Here is a 19,213-nt window from a genome sequence, read left to right as displayed (position 1 = left end):
TCTATCAAAAAGTTCATGCTTTTTATGCAAGAGGAGTGGGCATGAATACCAGCACCACAAAAATAAGTAAGTAATAAAACGTCTGGGCTGGAGAGATAGTGCCGAGAGTAAGGTATTTTCACTGCATGTGATCAACCCAGGTTTCATCGCTAGCACCTAATAAGGTCCCCAGATCCCCACTGAAGTGATCCCTGAGCACTGAGCCAGGAGTAAAGTGATCCCCGAGCACTGCCAGGTGTGGCCCAAAATACAAAAATAAAACATAAAGCTACTTTCTTGGAAAAATTTTATAAAGACAAGAAAATACCACGTTCACGGAACAGAAAATATGGGTGGTCTCTTTGTTCATCGAAAGTTCCCAGGTAGGTTCTTTTTTTTTTTTTCCTCCTGCAATATTTTTGTGGGTTGTTTTATTTTTTTTTTAATTTTTATTAGCAATCACCATGAGGTACAGTTGTAGACTAACAAATTTTTGTGCTTGGGTTTCAATTATACAATGATCAAATACCCATCCCTCCACCAGTGCCCATTTTCCACCACCACTGGTTCCAGTATCCCTCCCACCCCCCATCCCACCCCGCCCAGGTAGGTTCTGAAATAAAGATGAATAATAAAGGTGCTCAGATTCAGGGTTAGAAATGAGGGAATGGGGTGTGGGGGGAAGGAAAACAGAAGAGAGACTCCTCAGGCAAGAAGAAATGTAGTACAGGATTTTCAAGTACGGCTGAGTTTGTGGTGTTTTCATAGGAAAACTGGATTTTTGCATTTCTTTTTTGTTTTCCTTTCCTTTATTGTTTTGTTGTTGCTGAATCACCCTGAGATACACAGTTGCAAAGGCTGATCAGGTTTCATTCAGACAATGTTCCATCTCCCATCCCTCCACCAGTGTACATGTCCCAAGTTTTCCTGTTTCTTATCAAACAAAATCCCAGCAGTTTCCTGTTTCACACAGAGGTCTTGCTAATTTAGGGCTCATTTGTGGTGTTAAGATAAATTAACATCTTTTATTCAGACTTAGGCTGGTGGGGACTGTCTCTTTAGTTCAGACATTTTAGTTTATATATTTCACCATATGCCCAGGTATTGTTTCTTTTCTTGTCTTTCCAAGGTCTGGGTCAGAATTTATGGTCTTGGAAAATTATAAACTTCTCACTCTCAAAAGGAGTCCAGGAATTTGTGGGGATATTTAAAATGTAGAGTGAGGACAGCTAAAATGAAGACCTGGCAAGGGGAATCTGAGGTTTCCTCTTTCATTATTAAGATGTTGTTATTAAGACATCATTAAAATGACTATCAAAAGCTATCTCAATTCTAATAAGATTTGATCTACAAAAATTGTGAGACTGATTCTAAAATTCACTCTAACAGTCAGCTCTAACAGACCTAGGGTAATCAAAACAACTTTGAAAAATAAGTGCAGAGATTGAGGAATCACCCTAAGTGATTTCAAAAGTTATTATCAAGACAATAGAATACTGTGTATTACTATACAAACATTTGGCTACGTCTTGTAACCAAATAAGTTACAAGAGACTATGAAGTGCACAAATCCTATTGTCCTGTTATATCTGGTTGTAGCAGACCACTGATGCTGTAACTTTTATAGGACAATAAGCTCCATGTCAGGAAGATTGTCTTACTTAATGGAGTGGAGGAATCTGAGACAGAGTCATCAACACTTTTATTGGCTCTTGTTAAATCGACAATACCCAGTTTGCATTCATACTAATCCTCATAACCAGTCTTTCATTGGTCTCCTTACAGAAAGAAATGTGCTCACACCCCTATACTGCTTTCTGGGTGCCGTTGAAGGAATGGGGTGTTCACTGACTAGTATTCTGTGTTCTCTTTTGATACTCCGTTTCAAGGGTTAGGTAAGGTAAAGGTAAGGTAAAGGCCCTCCCGTTGATCGTCGATTTGCTCAAGCGGGCCCAGTAACGTCTCCATTGGAGACTTTGTTGTTACTGTGTCTGGCATATCGAATACTCTCGGTAGCTTGCCGGGCTCTCCGAGAGGGGCGGAGGAATCGAACTCGGGTCGGCCATGTTGGCCGCGTGTAAGGCGAAAGCCCTACCCGCTGTGCTATCGCTCTTGCATTTACAGCCCATACACTACTGCCATCTAGTGGGAACACTATGCAAGTAGCCAGAGCTCTGTTTTTATAGGCTTCATTCCAAATCCCTCCACAAACAGTTGGTCAACAACATAAATCAGATCTGGTAAGTATTGTAAACCATGGTGCCCACAATAATTTTTTTTTAATCAGGATTGACATGTGGGAGGGAAAGGGCCTGTGGAGAGAAGGCAGAGTCTATATTAAAGTGGAATCAAGTACTTAGATGCAATCAGGAAAAGAGCAACTCTTTAAAATAAGAAGAGTTCTGAGGAAGGGGAAACAAAGAGATTGGGGGGTTTGGCGATGAGGAACTGTAAATAGTGGAGAGCAAGAGTAATAATTACAAAGCTGTCATTCTTCGTGAAAAAGACAGCATTCCGAAAGTGGGCCTATTTCAGATTCACAAATAAATCACAGAGTTGACAAAACCTTAATGACTTTAAAGTGAGACACAACACTCCTCACTAACATTCTCCTAAAGAAATATTTTTTGATCATTCTCTTAGCAAATCATTGATACAAAGAAATATCAAATGAATGATTGAGGGCCTGCTATAGGGGCAGGCTTAAGGGGTGGTTGGAAAGATTGGAGACAATGGTCGAGGGAAGATGTAATGGTGGTGGGTTGGTGTTGGAATATTGAATGCCTCTGCCAAACCATCATGAACAAATCCATAAACCACAGCAAAAAGGTAAAATGAATTAATTAAATGGCAAAAATAATATTTTTAATTAAGAAAAAAAAAGAAGACCTTCTTGGACAATGACCAGAAGGGACAGAGAAACAGGAAGTTGTTCTAAGATAGTTAAATAAAAGTTCATGGCTGGAGCGATAATACCACGGGCAAGGCATTTGCCTTTCACCAGGCCGACCTGGGTTTGATCCTGGGTATCCCATATGGTCCCCACCTCAGGAGTAATCCCTGAGAGTAAAGCCGGGACTAAACCCTAAGCACTGCCAACAAAACAAAACCTTAAATTAGAAGATCACCTGAGGATTATTCATAAGCAATACAAAATAAATTATTTAGTCCTGGTTTGGGGGCAGGGTTTGGGGGTCTGTGTGGAAACATTCAAAATATGGTGGAGGGTAGGTGTAATGGTGGTGGGATTGGTGTTGGAATATTATATGTATCAAATTATTGTGAACAACTTTACAAAAGTAAAATTAAATTTAAAAATAGATACATAAAATAAAACATTGTTAAGAAAAAAGAAAGATCAGCTGAGAACCCTCAGTAATAAACTGGGGGATCTGAAATAAAAATTCAAAGTGCCTATGGTTCATTTTTGGTTTTATTTTCAATTTTCAAAGCTCACTAGTAAGGAATAATTTCCTAAATTAACTTAGGATCAGTCGTTTTCTCATCCTAAAAAAAGTTGGATAATTTAAAAGCCAACTTTCCAATTGCCTACATCTTCCAGGTTGTTTACAGTTCAGTCACAAAAGTAATCAGATTCCTTTGCCTTTCATTCTGTTTGGACATTCCTTCCAATTCCTCGAGTTTTGTCGGGGGGGGGGGGGGTGTTTTGTTGTTGGTAGTGATGGTGGTGTTTTGTTGAGGGGGCCACATCTGGCATTGCTCAGAGTTTGCTCCTGACTCTGCACCCAGGGATCAGTGGCTTTACTCAGGGAAACTTATGGTGTGCCAAGAATCAAACCCAGATCCTCTGGGTGCATGGTAAAAGCTCTCGCTCCAGCCCAGTCCTGCAAGTTTTATAGAGATCATGCTCTCCACAAATTTAAGGCAGAGGAAGATTTGTGGAGATGTGGGCACAATATATGCCACTTTCCTTTGGAACAAGCAATACCTGAGAGCATAACCAAGAGCCATGGGATGCAGCTGGAATTGAGAGTCTGAAGTGGCTGACTCAAGTGCTTAAGAATCTTTACCTTTTGGGGATACTGGAAACATTAGTGGTGGAGAATGGGCACAGGTGGAAGGATGGGTACTCGATCATTGTATGACTGAAACGTAAGCACAAAGTTTGTAAGTCTGTAACTGCATCTCACGGTGATTCATTAAAAAAATTTAAATAAGAAAAAAAAGAAGAATCTTCACCTTTTGGGCCAGAGTGAAACCGGGAGGGCGTTTACCTTGCACGCGGCCTTTACCTTGCAGGCAGACAACCCAGGTTGGATTTCCGGCATCCCATATAGTCCCCTGAGCACTGCCAGGAGTGATTCCTAAGTGCAGAGCCAGGAGTAACCTCCTGAGCATCACCACGTATGACCCCCCAAAAATCTTTACCTTTCGTTTTTTGGCTTCGGAACCACACCCAGCAGTGCTCAAGACTTACTCCTGGCTCTATTCTGAGATCACTCTTGGTGGTGCTCAGGTGACCACATGGGGTCTAAGCCACATTGGCTGTGTGTAAGGCAAGCACCCTACTTGCTGTCCTTTCGCTCCAGCCCCTATCATTTTTCTGAAGACAAAAGTGGTAAGATGAGCATCTGCTGAAGAGACACTTGGGTCACATAAATAACCTTATAATTAATCTAATAATCTAACCAATAGCATTTTCCCATCTCTCTTCTACTAACATGTCGGTTTTCCTTTGGGGAGTTAGGCCCTCAATTGACGTGGCTAAATAAAGGCTCTGTGTAAACCAAACTACCTCAGTGCTTTCATGGGCACACAGGAAAACTGTCCTGTCCAAGACACTCGCATGAGGTGGGTCATGAGAAATGTTCTGGCCAGTGAAACGCAAGCAGAAATGCTGCAAATGACCTGAAAACCATCCCTCCCGCCCTCCAGTCTTCTATCAGTGCTGACATAAGAGAGGTGACTTATCATGATCTCAGAGAAGGAAGCAAAACAGGGTCATGGAGTTACCACGTAGAAAAAAAACACATTACAGAGACTCCTCACTGTGAGTAGCCTGGATCTGAGCAAATTCCATGCTGGAATTTGCATGAATGGAAAGTGAAGTGTTGCTGTATTAGCCAAGTCCCTGGTTCCCAAAAGTTTACGGCCTACTCTGGGAGATAAGATATAAACCGTTAAAGGAAAAACAACATTAAAATAACTACTTCTGTAGTATTCTGAGCATCTGTCATGTAATAATATATAATCCTGACTATAAACAAGCCAGGTAGCAAATATTTATTATCCCCAGTGTGGGAAAAAGAAACTGGGGCACTGCTTGCTTTAGTCACTTGCTCAAGAGCACATAGCTAGAGATCGGCAGATCTGGGAATTGAGCCCAGATTAGTCAGACGCCAGAGTCTACATTCTTAAATATTCTCTGCTGTATAATACTAGGCAGTTGATATTTTTTCAATGCCTATTTGTTCAATAAAAACAATAGCAACAACAACAACAAAAAACTGACAAACACTAGTGGGGTGTATGAAAACGTGTCTATTTTTCTTTCTTTTTGGGTCATACCCAGAGATGCACAGGGCTTACTCCTGGCTCTGCACTCAGGAATTACTCCTGGCGATGCTTGGGGGACCACATGGGATAGTGGGAATCAAACCAGGGTCAGCCGCATACAAGGCAAATGCCCAACCCGCTGTGTTATCACTCCAGCCCCAACTTGCTGTGTTATCACTCCAGCCCCAACAAGTCTATTCTTAAATCTAATCACACATGATGTAAACTTGAGACATATCTGCAGAGAAATCGTTTGCAGTGCACTATGTTACTCAACATAAGAAGCCAAGGAAGAGAAAGCAAACTGGACAGTGAATGTCATCCATACTAGCCTGAGAACTTGGGCCACTTTCATTCTTAACCAGTTTAAGTTTCCTAACAATCACAGGAAGTATATTCTCTAATCGTCTCTCCATCACAGAGGAGAGGGTAGCACAGCGTGGGAAAGACTTGCTTCTGCAGCCAGTAAGAAGCTAAACCAAGATCCACATCCACACTGCCTGGTTTCCAAGCCCATACTCTCCCTGCTAATCTGTCATGCCTTGTAACTCAGCATAAAGAGCCCAGCATCTGTCTCTGGGATTTCAAATGCTGCCATTACTGGCCATACGACTCCTGTCTTATTTCTCTTAGCCTTAATTTCCTTATCCCCAAAGTGGTGCTTGTTATTTATATTATCATTTTAATTACCACAAGAGAATGAGACAAACAAAAAAAAGTGAAGAAAGACGTGATCCATGCAAGCACACAGAGACAGAAAATCCAAAGATGTAGGTCAGACACAAGAAATGACTCAATTCATCTGGTCAGGTAATTGTAGTCATGGCTGGACAAAAAAAAAAAGAGTTTGTTCATTATTGTTTCAGGAATATTTCCATTGGTGAGCATTTTCCTGGCCTATTTAGGTAATCCTTGCCCATGATATCTCTAGGATCCTTCTTTTCCAACTTCAGTTTGCTAGCTTCATTCTCTTTCGTTCCTATATTTCATCTAGAAAATCCCATTGGATAATGCTTTTTATATTTTTGGCAAAGGACCTTTATATTCTTCAAAGAGGAGCTCCTAAAAGGCAGCTCCTATAGAGAAGGGACCACCAAGTAAAGGATGCTTGAAGGACCCGCTCGGGATGGGAAATGTGTGCTGAAAGTAGACTATAGACCGAACATGATGACCACTTAATACCTGCATTGCAAACTACAACACCCCAAAGGGGGGGGGAAAGAGAGAGAGAGAGAGAGAGAGAGAGAGAGAGAGAGAGAGAGAGAGAGAGAGAGAAAGGGGATCCACCTGCCACAGAGGCCGTGGCAGCGGAAAGGGTGGGAGGGGGATTGGGGGTTGGGGGGAGACCAGGGGGGTTGGTGGGAAGGATACTGGGAACATTGGTGGTGGAGAATGGGCACTTGGTGGAGGGATGGGTACTCGATCTTTGTATGACTGAAACATAAGCACAAAGGTTTGTAATTCTAACTGTATCTCATGGTGATTCATTAAAAAATAAAACTTAATCAATTAATTAATTAATTTTTTTAAAAAAGGGAGCTCCTATATAAAATGGATGGTGAGGGGGGCTGGGAGGGGCACGGGGGGGGGGCGAACTCAACCTTTCTTGCTGACTAGGATCACTCCATAGCATAATTCCAAGTTACCAAAAGATCCTCTTCATACTGAGGATGAAAATGGTATGAAATGAAGAAAGTGAAGGAGACAGCATGTTTGGAAAACAATAGACACCATTCTCAGCAGGGATGTCATAAAGAATTTCATGGAGCACTCATGAAATTCTTTCACTTGGTCACTTGACATCCCGCTATTCAAACATTAAGACCTGAAAAATATACTGTTCTTGAAATGAGCACAGGAGACCCAGGAAGAAGAAGCCATTCATTATTATTATTATTATTATTATTATTATTATTATTAGTGAATCACCATGAGATACTGTTACGTACTTATAAACGTTCATTTTTGCATTTCAGTCATACAATGATCGGTTAACCATCCCTCCACCAGTGCCCATTCTCCACCACCAATGATCCCAGTCCCCCTCCCACCTTCCCACCCCCTCCCCCTCTCCACCCTGCCTCTGTGACAGGGCTTTCCCTTTTGTTCTCTCTCTCCTTTTGGGTATTGTGATTTGCAACCGAGGTATTGAGTGGCCATCATTTCTGTTTAGTGTGCTCATATGCTAGCTTACCTCAGCATTGGATCATACCTGACAGAAGTGCTGGATTTGTTGTCATTACTAATTGCATGATGGAACTGAAATGTTTTCCCACATATTCTGCTTTCTAAAGTAAGCAGCTGCTTTGGGTTGATTGAAGAAAATCAGTCCAAACAGTAAAGTAAATCAGGGTAAATGGCTATAAAAAAATGACAGAAAGGAAACTTAACAAGTCACTCTCATCTCTTTTCTCTACGGCATCAAAGTCAATTTCTTTCTTATCAATCTCTTCCAAATGCAGTCAGCAAAACATATAGTTCTAATTCTTTTTTTTGGGGGGGGGGGGGTATTTTTAACTCCTCAGTGAATGTTTTTCTTTTCTAAATTCTAAGCCTAGTTCTTGCCAATTGCTTTCCTTTTCAATTTTTTTTAATTGAGGTGGGATGCCACACCCAGCTCTGTTCACGGGTTACTCCTAGCTCTGGGCTCAGGGATCACTCCTAACAGGGCTCAGGGAAATATATAGGGTGCTAGAGATTGAACCTGAGTTGACCGTGTGGAAGTAGGGTGCCTTACCTGCTGTCTATCTCTCTGGTCCCACCAATTCCTTTCTAATGTATTCAAAAGCACATAGATGTCTAGTCCCACAACAAGATGACATTTCAATTAAATCCAATTTAAAAATTATGAAAAATAGAAGACATCGGTGAACCCAAAGAGCTCGATTTAAGAATGTGTAAAATACTTGAATAGTCACGTCACGAAGAATATAGAAATACGACACCCGGGGGGAACGGGCGGGGAGAAGGCCGGGGCGGGGTCTGGAGGAGCCGGGGCTCCCCAACGGGCCCATCCGCCCCCGACCCCGAGGCGGATGGGCAGGCCCCCGAAGGGTCTTTAAACCTCCGCGCTGGAACGCGCTAGGTACCTGGGACAGGGTGGGGGCGCGGCCGCGACCGAGAAGGCCGCGACGCGCCCCCGGCGGGGAAGGCGAGGGAAGACGCTGGACGGGCCTGGGCCGCAGAGGCAACGGCGGAGGGAGGCGTCAGGCGACGGACGCGAAAGGACGGACGGCGTGGTTCGGGACGGAGAGGGAGGTGGAAAAGCCGCCGGCGGCAGCGGGGAGAGAGCGGTCGGAAGATCACGACGGGCCCGCGGGGAGCTGGCCGGCGCCGGGCCGGGGCCGGGGGACCGCCCCCGGGAGGAGGGGGAGCGGCGGCCGGCGGCACACGGAACGCCAGGCCGACCGTTCGCACCCGCTCACCCTCCCCCGGGAGGGCCCGAGGCCCGACCCAGGCTGCGCCGCCGCCGTAACCCCGGCGGGATGAACCCCGACAGACAGCAGCACACCCGCGCGCGGGCGCGCGGCCTCCGCCTCCCACCCGGTCGCGGACGATAGACACCGCCGACCAACCAGGGCACTTCTCTGGTGACCTTCGTTCCGGCTCGCCTCGGCGACCACCTGAGCACCCCCCCCCCCCTTCGCGTGCAGCGGGGCTCCGGGAGGGCGGGCGAGCGGGACCGGGGACGGACCCCGACCCGCCGCCGCTGCTCCTCCTCCTCCTCCTGGGTGGGGGGGCCGCGCCGCACGGGGAAGAGAGCCAGAGCGAGCCCCGGACATGAATAATAAATACACCAAAGTGTTCAAGGTTAATGCGAGCCGAGAGCGAGCGGTCGTGGGCGCTGTCGTTGCGCGCGCCGCCTCGTGGGTTCCGAGCGACCTAGCGGACGCCGAGCGGGCGAAGATGTCCGAGTATATCCGGGTCACGGAGGAGGACGAGAACGACGAGCCCGTCGAGATCCCGTCCGAGGACGATGGCATCGTGCTGCTGTCCACTGTCACAGCGCAGTTCCCGGGCGCCTGTGGCCTGCGCTACCGGAACCCCGTGTCGCAGTGCATGCCTGCCGTACGCGCGCCTGGTGGAGGGCATCCTGCACGCGCCCGATGCGGGCTGGGGCAACCGAGTCTACGTGGTCAACTACCCCAAAGATGACAAAAGGAACATGGAGGAGGCTGATGCTTCATCGGCGGTGAAGGTGAAAAGGGCCGTGCAGAAGACGTGCGACCCCATCGTGCTCGGCCTGCCCTGGAAGACCACCGAGCAGGACCTCAAGGAGTATTTCAGCACCTTCGGCGAGGTCCTCATGGTCCAGGTAAAAAAAAAGATATCAAGACTGATCACCAAAAGAGGGTTTGGCTTTGTGCGGTTCACGGAGTATGAGACCCAAGTGAAGGTGATGTCCCAGCGACACATGATTGATGGACGGTGGTGTGACTGCAAACTTCCAAATTCTAAGCAAAGCCCGGATGAGCCTCTGAGGAGCAGGAAGGTGTCTGTGGGCCGCTGCACCCAGGACCTCACTGCCGACGAGCTGCGGCAGTTCTTCTGCCAGTACGGGGAGGTGGTCGATATGTTCATCCCCAAGCCCTTGGTGGGGGGGGGGGGGCGTTTGCCTTCTTCACATTTGCAGATGATCAGGTGGCCCAGTCCCTGTGTGGCGAGGACCTGATCATCAAAGGCATCATCAGCGTGCATATCTGCATCGCGGAGCCCAAGCACAATAGCAATAGGCAGTTAGAGAGAAGTGGAAGATTTGGTGGTAATCCGGGTGGCTTTGGGAACCAGGGCGGGTTCGGGAACAGCCGGGGCGGCGGGGCGGGGCTGGGCCACAACCAGAGCAGCAACATGGGGGGCGGGATGAACTTCAGCGCCTTCAGCGTCCACCCGGCCATGAGGGCCACGACCCAGGCCACCCTGCAGAGCAGCTGGGGCATGATGGGGATGCTGGCCAGTCAGCAGAACCAGTCGGGCCCATCAGGGAACAATCAGAGTCAGGCCAACATGCAGAGAGAGCCCAACCAGGCCTTTGGCTCTGGGAACAACCAGTACAGTGGCTCCAACTCGGGCGCCGCCATCGGGTGGGGGTCGGCCTCCAACGCGGGCTCGGGCAGCGGCTTCAATGCATGGACTTCAGCTCCAGCATGGACTCGAAGTCGTCGGGCTGGGGCATGTAGGCTGGGCTGGTCAGTTAGACGCTAAAGACTGGTGGGAAGTCAAATTTTTCTAAACTCACGGTAAGTATATTGTAAGATACATATGCACTAAGAATTTTCAAAATTGGTTTGTTTGGTGTGGAGTATATTTAGCAGTAATTTTGACATTTTTCATTTAGAAAAAGAGGAAAAGCTAAAGGAATTTTCTAAGTTTTGTTACATAACGGGTTGAACTCTTGAGTGTTTGAAAGTGAACTGCTGTTTGCCTGACGGGTAAACCAACACCACAATTGCTATCAAGAAGCTTCTCCTGTAATATTTTATCCCTGGACTTGTCACCTGAGTTATTTGCATGTTCAAAGTGGAACCCATTGGTTAGAGCTGCATTCTTTCCTCCTCGTTTTAATTTGAACCCCACCATACGGATTTTCTCCGTAGGAAGGTCCCTGGAGATCGTGGTGTTGCAATGTTTGGTTCTTTTCTTTCTGTGTGTTTTCTTAACACTTGTCTCCGCTCATATGCGAGAGTATGATATGAAGCCTTCATTTAATCTCTGCAGTTCATCTCATTTCAAACGTCTGTGGAAGAAGCACTCACTGACAGGAGTGCTGTACTCACTGCGCCGTGGGGCTCTGTCCGCTGCTTTGCCCACGCACGCAAAAGCTCGTCCCCACGCCGCCGGGCTGTGTCTCTGACGGTGGGTGTCCCATTTTTATCCGCTACTCTTTCTTTCCTGGAGGCGGATCAACGCTGTGACGGCAAGGCTGTGCTGTGGACCAGAAGGCTGTCTGAACTTCTGAAACCTTGTGTGGGATTGATGGTGGTGCCGGGGCATGAGAGGCTGGTATGAGCGAGGACAGGAGAGCGCGTGCAGAGACTTGGTGGTGCATAATGGAGATTCTTTAACTGGGCGAGATGTGTCTCTCAACCTGTGGCTTTGGTGCGAGAGTGTGCGGAGAGCCATGGTAGCAGATAACATACGTACGAATGTTTCTTGCATTCAAAGGACATCCACGTCTGTTGGAAGACTTGAAGTGAGTCTTACTATTAGCGAACCAACGTTAGCTGAATGTGTTAGTGACACGATACTGTATCTGCCCGCCCCCTTGTCAACTGCTGTGAATGCTGTATGGTGTCTGTCCTCGTGTCCTCTCCTGCTCCTGATCTGTCGGTGTGGTCATGTGGCCTGGCGCTGGTGGGATGAGCTTGTGTGCTGTACAGGAATCTCGGAGCTGAGTCGCCAGTGAGGGCGGGGGGGGGGGGGCGGGGGGGGGCCTGGGGCCTGCCCACCCCTAGGATGCTGTTGGTGGTCTTGTACCCTGTGCTCGGATGCTTTTATAAGAGTTGTCAATGTTGGAAATTCTGAAATAAAACTGATTTAAATTAAAAAAAAAGAAAAAATGTTCAAGGTTAAAATCTAAAAGTCCAATAATTTTATAGTTGGTGAGAATGCAAGCCACTGGAATCCTCATAAATAGGCAGCAAATGTGATGGTGGCAAATTCCTTAGAAAATTAAATGTAAATACATACTTAGCAACTCCATTTGTATTTCTCCCTAGAAGATAAGACAGCATATGTATACACAAACTGTATAAAAATACACATCAGCTTTAGAGAAACTGGAACTCATCCAAATATTTATCCACTGGTTAGTGTACAAATTATGATAAATCCCTGTAATAGAATGCTTCTCCCTGATACAAAAGAATTATTCATGGAATTCTATAAATACTTTTATGTTCTTTTCTTTCATTTTGGTGTTGGGGCTCAGAGCTTACTTCTAGCTCTGTGCTCAGGGACCACTGCTGGTGGTGCGTTGGGGACCACATGGAGTCCTGAAAATTGAACCCTGGGGCAGCTGCACTATATAGCTCCAACCCCTGGGATTCTATAAACCTTATACTGGACACAAGGCAGCATACTTTGAAATTAGAAATACATAAAAATGCAAAACAGATTATGGTATAATATCCCGGGCTACTTGCTCCAGTCTAGGATTATTTGGCAAAGAATGACTAGAAAAGCATACAAAAGAACTTTCTGAATAATAGAAATGTTCTAAATTTTAATTGAGACATTGATTACATCTAGGAGTCTCAGTGAATTTTTCACATTATATGTAAGCCACTTTCTTTTTTTCTATTCCTCAGCCAAAGAAGGCAGAAAGAAAGAAAGAAAGAAAGAAAGAAAGAAAGAAAGAAGAAAAAGTGTACGTAATAAGCCCACTAATATTCTCAAGTTATCTCAAAGATTTGTAATAGTAGTTGGACCAAAGACTAACCGAAATAAAGATAAGACTGTAATTTGAGATACCAAAGAGTAATGAATAAGACTTTGCATATGATTTATTTAGAATGGGTGAAGGACAACTAGAAGGTGAAGGTAACCACCAGATTCTTGGTTTGAGACAATTAGGTGGTTTGTGGTTTCAAATCCATTAAAATACAGAAGTTGAAACTTTAATTGATATGTGAGGGGATGAAAACGATTACATGTTTCACATATGGTTGAGGTGACCCTAAATTATGCAAATTAGGTCTGGGTAAAAGTTAGATATACTGTTTCACCTTGGATGGAAGAGGAATAATTTCCCATAATGTCTTGATAGTTATCATCACACAGATACCATAACACAGATAGAAAGGAGAGGAGGTTATCTAGAAAGAGAATGTAGTGAAAGTGCAATTAAAGAACTGATATGACAGAGCCTTTAAAAGAGTCTATAGACCAAGTAGAGAAGATATGGCATTATTTGTCAGTGTTCTTGACAAAGAACACTGACAAATAATGCCTAGAGATATCTGAGTAAGGCTTCCTGAGGAAGGGGAAGCAGCTGACACAGACAAAAGAACTATGCCTTTGATGAAACATTGGGTTGGAGAGGATAGGGTGGGTGGGTTTAGCTCCAGACAGTTTCTTTAGGTTGAAAGATGTCAAAGTTTTACAGCTTTGAGCTGGGAGGCCAGACCACCTCCTGAAAAAGACACAGGGGAAAAACGAATGGATTTCACAATCACTAAAGTAGAACAGCAGAATTTAACTTTTAAAACTTGGATTAAAAGCTTGAGACTGTATAGGGTAGGCGCCTGCCTGGCACACTGCTGATCCTGGTTTGCTCACAGCACCACATATCATCACCCAAGCACAGTGATCTCTGAGCACGGAGCCTGGAGTGGCCTGAGCATACCCAGGTGATGCCCCAAAATAAAAACAAATAACAACCAAACAAGGTTGATAAGGTCTCTGGCAAGTGTTCAATGAGAGTTGGAATCAGTGCCTTGATTTTTTTCATAATAACAACCTGTCTAGTTATGCATTTTCTTTTCTTCTTTCTTTAATTGAATCACCAAGAGATAAAGAGTTGAAAAGCCATTTATGGTCAGATTTCAGTCAAACAGTGTTCCAACACCAATCTCACCACCAGTGTACATTTCCCACCACCTGTGTCCCTAGTTTCCCTCCCGTCACTCTTCCCCCACAAGCCTCTCTCTACAGCTGGCAATTTCCGTCTTTCTCGCTTTGCCTGTTTTTCCCCATCTCTGTCTGTCTCTGTCTGCCCCCCCCCCCATCTATCCCCCTTCCCACTTTTGGGTATTATGGTTTGAAACACAGATACTGAGAGGTTATCCTATTTGTTCTTTTACCTATTTTCAGCAAGCAGTTCTTAGAGTGATCATTTCCAACTATCTTTGTCAGTGCAATTTTCAATTGCATAATTTTATGCTTATGCCCAAGCTAGAAAGGAGAATGGTTGGGTTCATATAACATCATAACATCATGGATATACAAATAGTTTCAATTAAAGAGTCAAAATTTTAGAGAATGAATAAAATTAGGTACCAAGGAGAGAGGAGAAGGACAGGAGGAAGCTGATGGACAGAAGAGGACAGGTACAAATTTGGACAGGAAGATCAGGTGCTGTCACAGCACAGGGTTGTTGGAAGTCTTTGAACCAGCAAACCAAAAAGACCAAAAGATTTGTCAGAGAGGGAATGTCTGCGTTGATTATTTCAGCAGATCCAGCATTTGGAGAAAGGAAATGACACAGGTATCAGATTGCTAAGGTAGAGTAGAGATCACAAAACCAAAAGTCTAGGATATTAGGTGAGTCAACTACAAGGATAATGAAGTTTTATTGATGATAGCAGATGCTGGAGAGCAAAACCATGCCACAGTTTTGATAGTCCAGTCTAGTGAGTAAGGCTGTTTCCAAACCACCACATAACAGCGGTGAGCAGGAGATGAGAGTAGCATAGCCAGCTGGCAAAGAATGGGAAAAGAATTGATGTTTGGACAGCAAGTCAACCCCAATAATCATCTTAAAAATGCAGAGAGATGCAGAGAAACCTCCACTTAAGAAGACTAAGAATGAAATTTTGTTCTTGTTTCAGGGGGAGCAGATCTCAGCCTCATCAGGAAAGGTGGGTGAAGGGGAGGAAGTCGTAGAGTTGGCGCTGGACTGAGATGAAAGAAAGAGAGAGGGTGAAGAGTAAGGGCCCGGTGAGGAGTGCTGCTTGGCTGTGGAAAGTCAGAGGGTGAAGGGTAAGGGCATGGTGAGGAGTGGTGCTTGGCTGTGGGAAGTCAGCTCCTATTCTCTGCCACTAATCACTGGCCTCAATCAGTGTGGAGCGAACGGTAGTAGGGGCCACAGCAGAGTATATAAAACTAGAATATGAGGGAGATACAGAACCACTGCCCAACTACAGCTAATCGTCTCTTCATACACTGCCATTAATCAGTCAACAAAAGGGAGTTCTTAGTCTCAAATGAGGTTGATGAAAATAGTTGATTACCTAAACTTCTTTACAGGTGATAAAATAATAGAAAAATTGCAACTGAGTAGCCAATTCACCATATTATTGTTAAAGACTTTGATATAAAAATGAAAATAAGAAAATAAAGACTAATATAAAGGCTTGTCGACCAAGTGATCTTTAATTGTTTAAGGGCAAATCCTGAGCATGTCATTTTCTTTTCTTTTTTTTTTTGTTGCTTTTTGGGTCTTACCCAGCGATGCTCAGGGGTTACTCCTGGCTTTGCACTCAGGAGTTACTCCTGGTGGTGCTCCGGAGGCCAAATGGGATGCCAGAAATCGAACCCAGGTTAGCCGCATCCAAGGTAAACGCCCTACCCCGCTGTACTATTGCTTCAACACCCTTAACATGTTATTTTCATTTCCTTTTAATTTCACTTCCATTGACTATTCCAGAAAACAAGGGATATACTGCTGAAATGGTTTTTTATTGTCAAAGTTCCTGGCTTTTACATTGCTGTGTAGGCTGTAATTAATTGCCTTAGTGGCATCCTGGTCCTAGAGAGAAATATGAGAAAGGGGCTTACTTGACTGGTATTAGTCAGTGGGGATGCACCATTCATGACAAACATTATCCATATCACTCATGTGTCTGACAGATATGTGATTGGCAGCTAGACTGAGCACATTTCAGCTGCAGGATTTATCCCAAATTTGATTCAATGATTTCTGAGATAAAAGCATCATAAATGTCTTCCAAGCAGTCACTAGAAATTGCCAAGGCAGTAAAGGAGAAATTATTGAATTATCGATTCTGATACTGAATTTCTGTTTGATATTTTTATTTATATAACTGTTGGTCTTCTAAAAAATACACTTTGTTCCAGTGCCAGACATCTCATGAGAAATTCATTTTCTTTTCATTTTAAGATACTTGGATTATACAGAAAAGGCAATGAAATAGATTAGGAGGATTTAAAAAAGAAGAAGAAGAAGAAGAAGAAGAAGAAGAAGAAGAAGAAGAAGAAGAAGAAGAAGAAGAAGAAGAAGAAGAAGAAGAAGAACTAAGTACTAAGGCAGAAGGGAAAAAGCTCAGTGAAGACAGGAGTTTATTGAATAACATGAGTGTGTTGATCTGAAGTCATCCAGAATAGGATTAGCAGAACACTAGATGAAAGACAACCATGCGAGCAAGCCGGGTCCCGGGAAAACATCCAACCCCATCAAAAAATGGGGCAATGAAGTGAACAGAAACTTTCTCAAAGAAGAAATCAGAATGGCAAAAAAGCACATGATAAAATGTTCTACATCATTAATCAAGGGAGATGCAGATCAAAACCACGATGAGATACCATCTCACACCTCAGAGTCTGGCCCACATTCAAAGGAACAAAAGCAACCGATGCTGGCGTGGATGTGGCGAGAAAGGAACACTCCTTCACTTTTGGTGGGAATGCGGACTGGTTCAGCCCTTTTGGAAAACAATATGGACGATTCTCAAAAAATTAGAAATTGAGCTCCCATTTGAGCCACCAATACCACTCCTGGGAATATATCCCAGAGAGGCAAAAATGTATAGTCGAAGTGACATCTGCACTTGTTTGTTCATTGCAGCACTCCTTACTATAGCCAGAAACTGGAAGAAACCTGAGTGCCCAAGAACAGATGACTGTTTAAAGAAACTTTGGTACATCTACACAGTGGAGTACTATGTAGCTGTTAGAAAAGATGAAGTCATGAAATTTACATACAAGTGGTACAACATGGAAAGTATCATGTTAAGCAAAATGAGTCAAAAACAGAGGGATGGACATAGAAAGATTGCATTTGTCTGGGGAATATAAAGTAACAAAATCTGAGATTAATACCCAAGAATAGCTGAGATCAGCACCAGGAGGATTACTCCATAGCATAGAGGCCAGCTGGGCATTCTAGGAAAAGGGCAGCTCAGATAGAGAAGGGAGCACCAAATAAAGGGTGTTTGGAGGATCTTCCCAGGAGGGGAGATGCTTGTTGAAAGTAGACTATGGACTGAACATATTTGCCACTCAATGCCTCTTTTGCAGACCACAACACCCAAGAGGAGAGATAGAACAAAAGGCAGGGTGGGATGGGGATGGGGGTGGGAGGGATATTATCCATTGGGGTGGAAAATGGGCACTGGTGGAGGGAGGGGTATTTGATCATTGTATAATCGAAACCCAAGCACAAAAAATTTTTAAATCTACAACTGTACCTCATTGTGTTTAACTAATGAAAATTTTAAAAAATGGAAAAAAAAGAAATAAAATAAGAAGATGAAGCACCAAAGATGCTTTGCAGGGCATGGGATCAAAAAAGATTCAAGCATAATCCATATTTTTTTTCAATTTGTCTAAATTTTTATTTGACTAGCAATACTTAGATCTCCAATTTTTACTTCCAGGCTTTTCTCTGAAAATGATTTTTCCAATCAGTTGTCTTGCCATCCAGAAACACAGGTTTGTTTTGTTACTCCATTAATTTCCTAAATTAGACCCATTTTAGACCATAAAAAAACAATCCAAGTAATTCACCTTTCTTTACTTTTCATTTCTACTTTATTATTTTTCATATTAGGTTTCTACTTTAGAAATTGAAATTAACTCTTAAAGGTGTCTTAACCACCTCGCTTTCTAATGCAGGTTTCATCTTTTCAAACTCTTCAATATTTAACTGAGGTGATATGTTTATAATATTCTTTGTTACAGATGCAAGTATGTAATTTGACAAATGTATATAGTACAGCATGCAAACCACCAAAGGAGGAATTATATCCATCTCCACACCACTTATTCCATCTCTTCTTCCCTTCTAGTCATCATCAATTAAATACATAAATATTTAGATACTGTTTGAAAAATTTTAATGATAAAGATCATGACATCTAAGCATTATGACAAAGGTCCACTTGATTTGAAACGGTACTAATTCTTTAGAAAATTATTCTTTATAACAATATATAATATGAAGTTGCAAGTGACTTTGGGTATGATCTAATTCAACAGTGTACCCATTTTTTGGGCATTATATAATGGGATGGGGAAGTTATAGTGAGTGAATATATAAAGGTTGAACAGGATGTCAATGGAAACAATGAATGAAATATCTCTGGATAATATAAGACATTAGGTAAAGGACGTATTTGTATTGGAAGCCATATAGAATATAACTGAGACATTTTCCCAGAACACAGACACAAAATATTAAATAGATATTCATTTCATGAATGTAAATAAATAAGGCGTGTGGTACTAAACAAATGTAGATCAATATTGAACTTTTTGATTAATCTAAATATTCTTCTGTTTTGCTTAATATCTTTTAAGTGGAATGGATTAGAGAAAAGATACAGACCCAGAATAATAATACTCAGTTTTAAATAAAAATTTAAAACTGGATTAAATTTATATTTACTCAACAGAAAATTGCACATGTCCTTATGCATGCAGTGTCTTCCATCATCCTTACTTCATATCCCCATTATCAATTTTGCCAGATGTGGCTCATAACAAGAACAAGCGAATATCTTGAAGACCCATGAATAGCTTATTTGAATGAAAATGTCATCTTGTTTGGTTCAATTAAATTTGTTCTTTGGTCAGTTCATAGAAATTCTTTCTCTTATTGATACTACCCATCTTTGCCTTGAAGGAGAAGTACAAATATCCACAGTGTAGATGTAACCGTCAAATAACTTTTCAGTGTTTCCAACTGTCTGAAAATACCTATGGTGGAAAGTAGTCTAACTGAAGCCTCTCAGTGTGGGATATTTATGGCACTGTAACC

General features: G+C 43.4%; 1 pseudogene; it reads left to right on the top strand.

Annotated features, from left to right (window-relative positions):
• Positions 1–9,402: 9,402 nt before the first annotated feature.
• LOC130020520 (TAR DNA-binding protein 43-like) lies at positions 9,403–10,673 on the top strand (annotated as a pseudogene).
• Positions 10,674–19,213: the final 8,540 nt, after the last annotated feature.

This window comes from Sorex fumeus, unplaced genomic scaffold (genome assembly GCF_029834395.1).
Source record: "Sorex fumeus unplaced genomic scaffold, SorFum_2.1 ptg000012l, whole genome shotgun sequence".
NCBI lineage: Eukaryota > Metazoa > Chordata > Mammalia > Eulipotyphla > Soricidae > Sorex > Sorex fumeus.
This window is presented reverse-complemented; position numbering and strand designations above follow the sequence as displayed.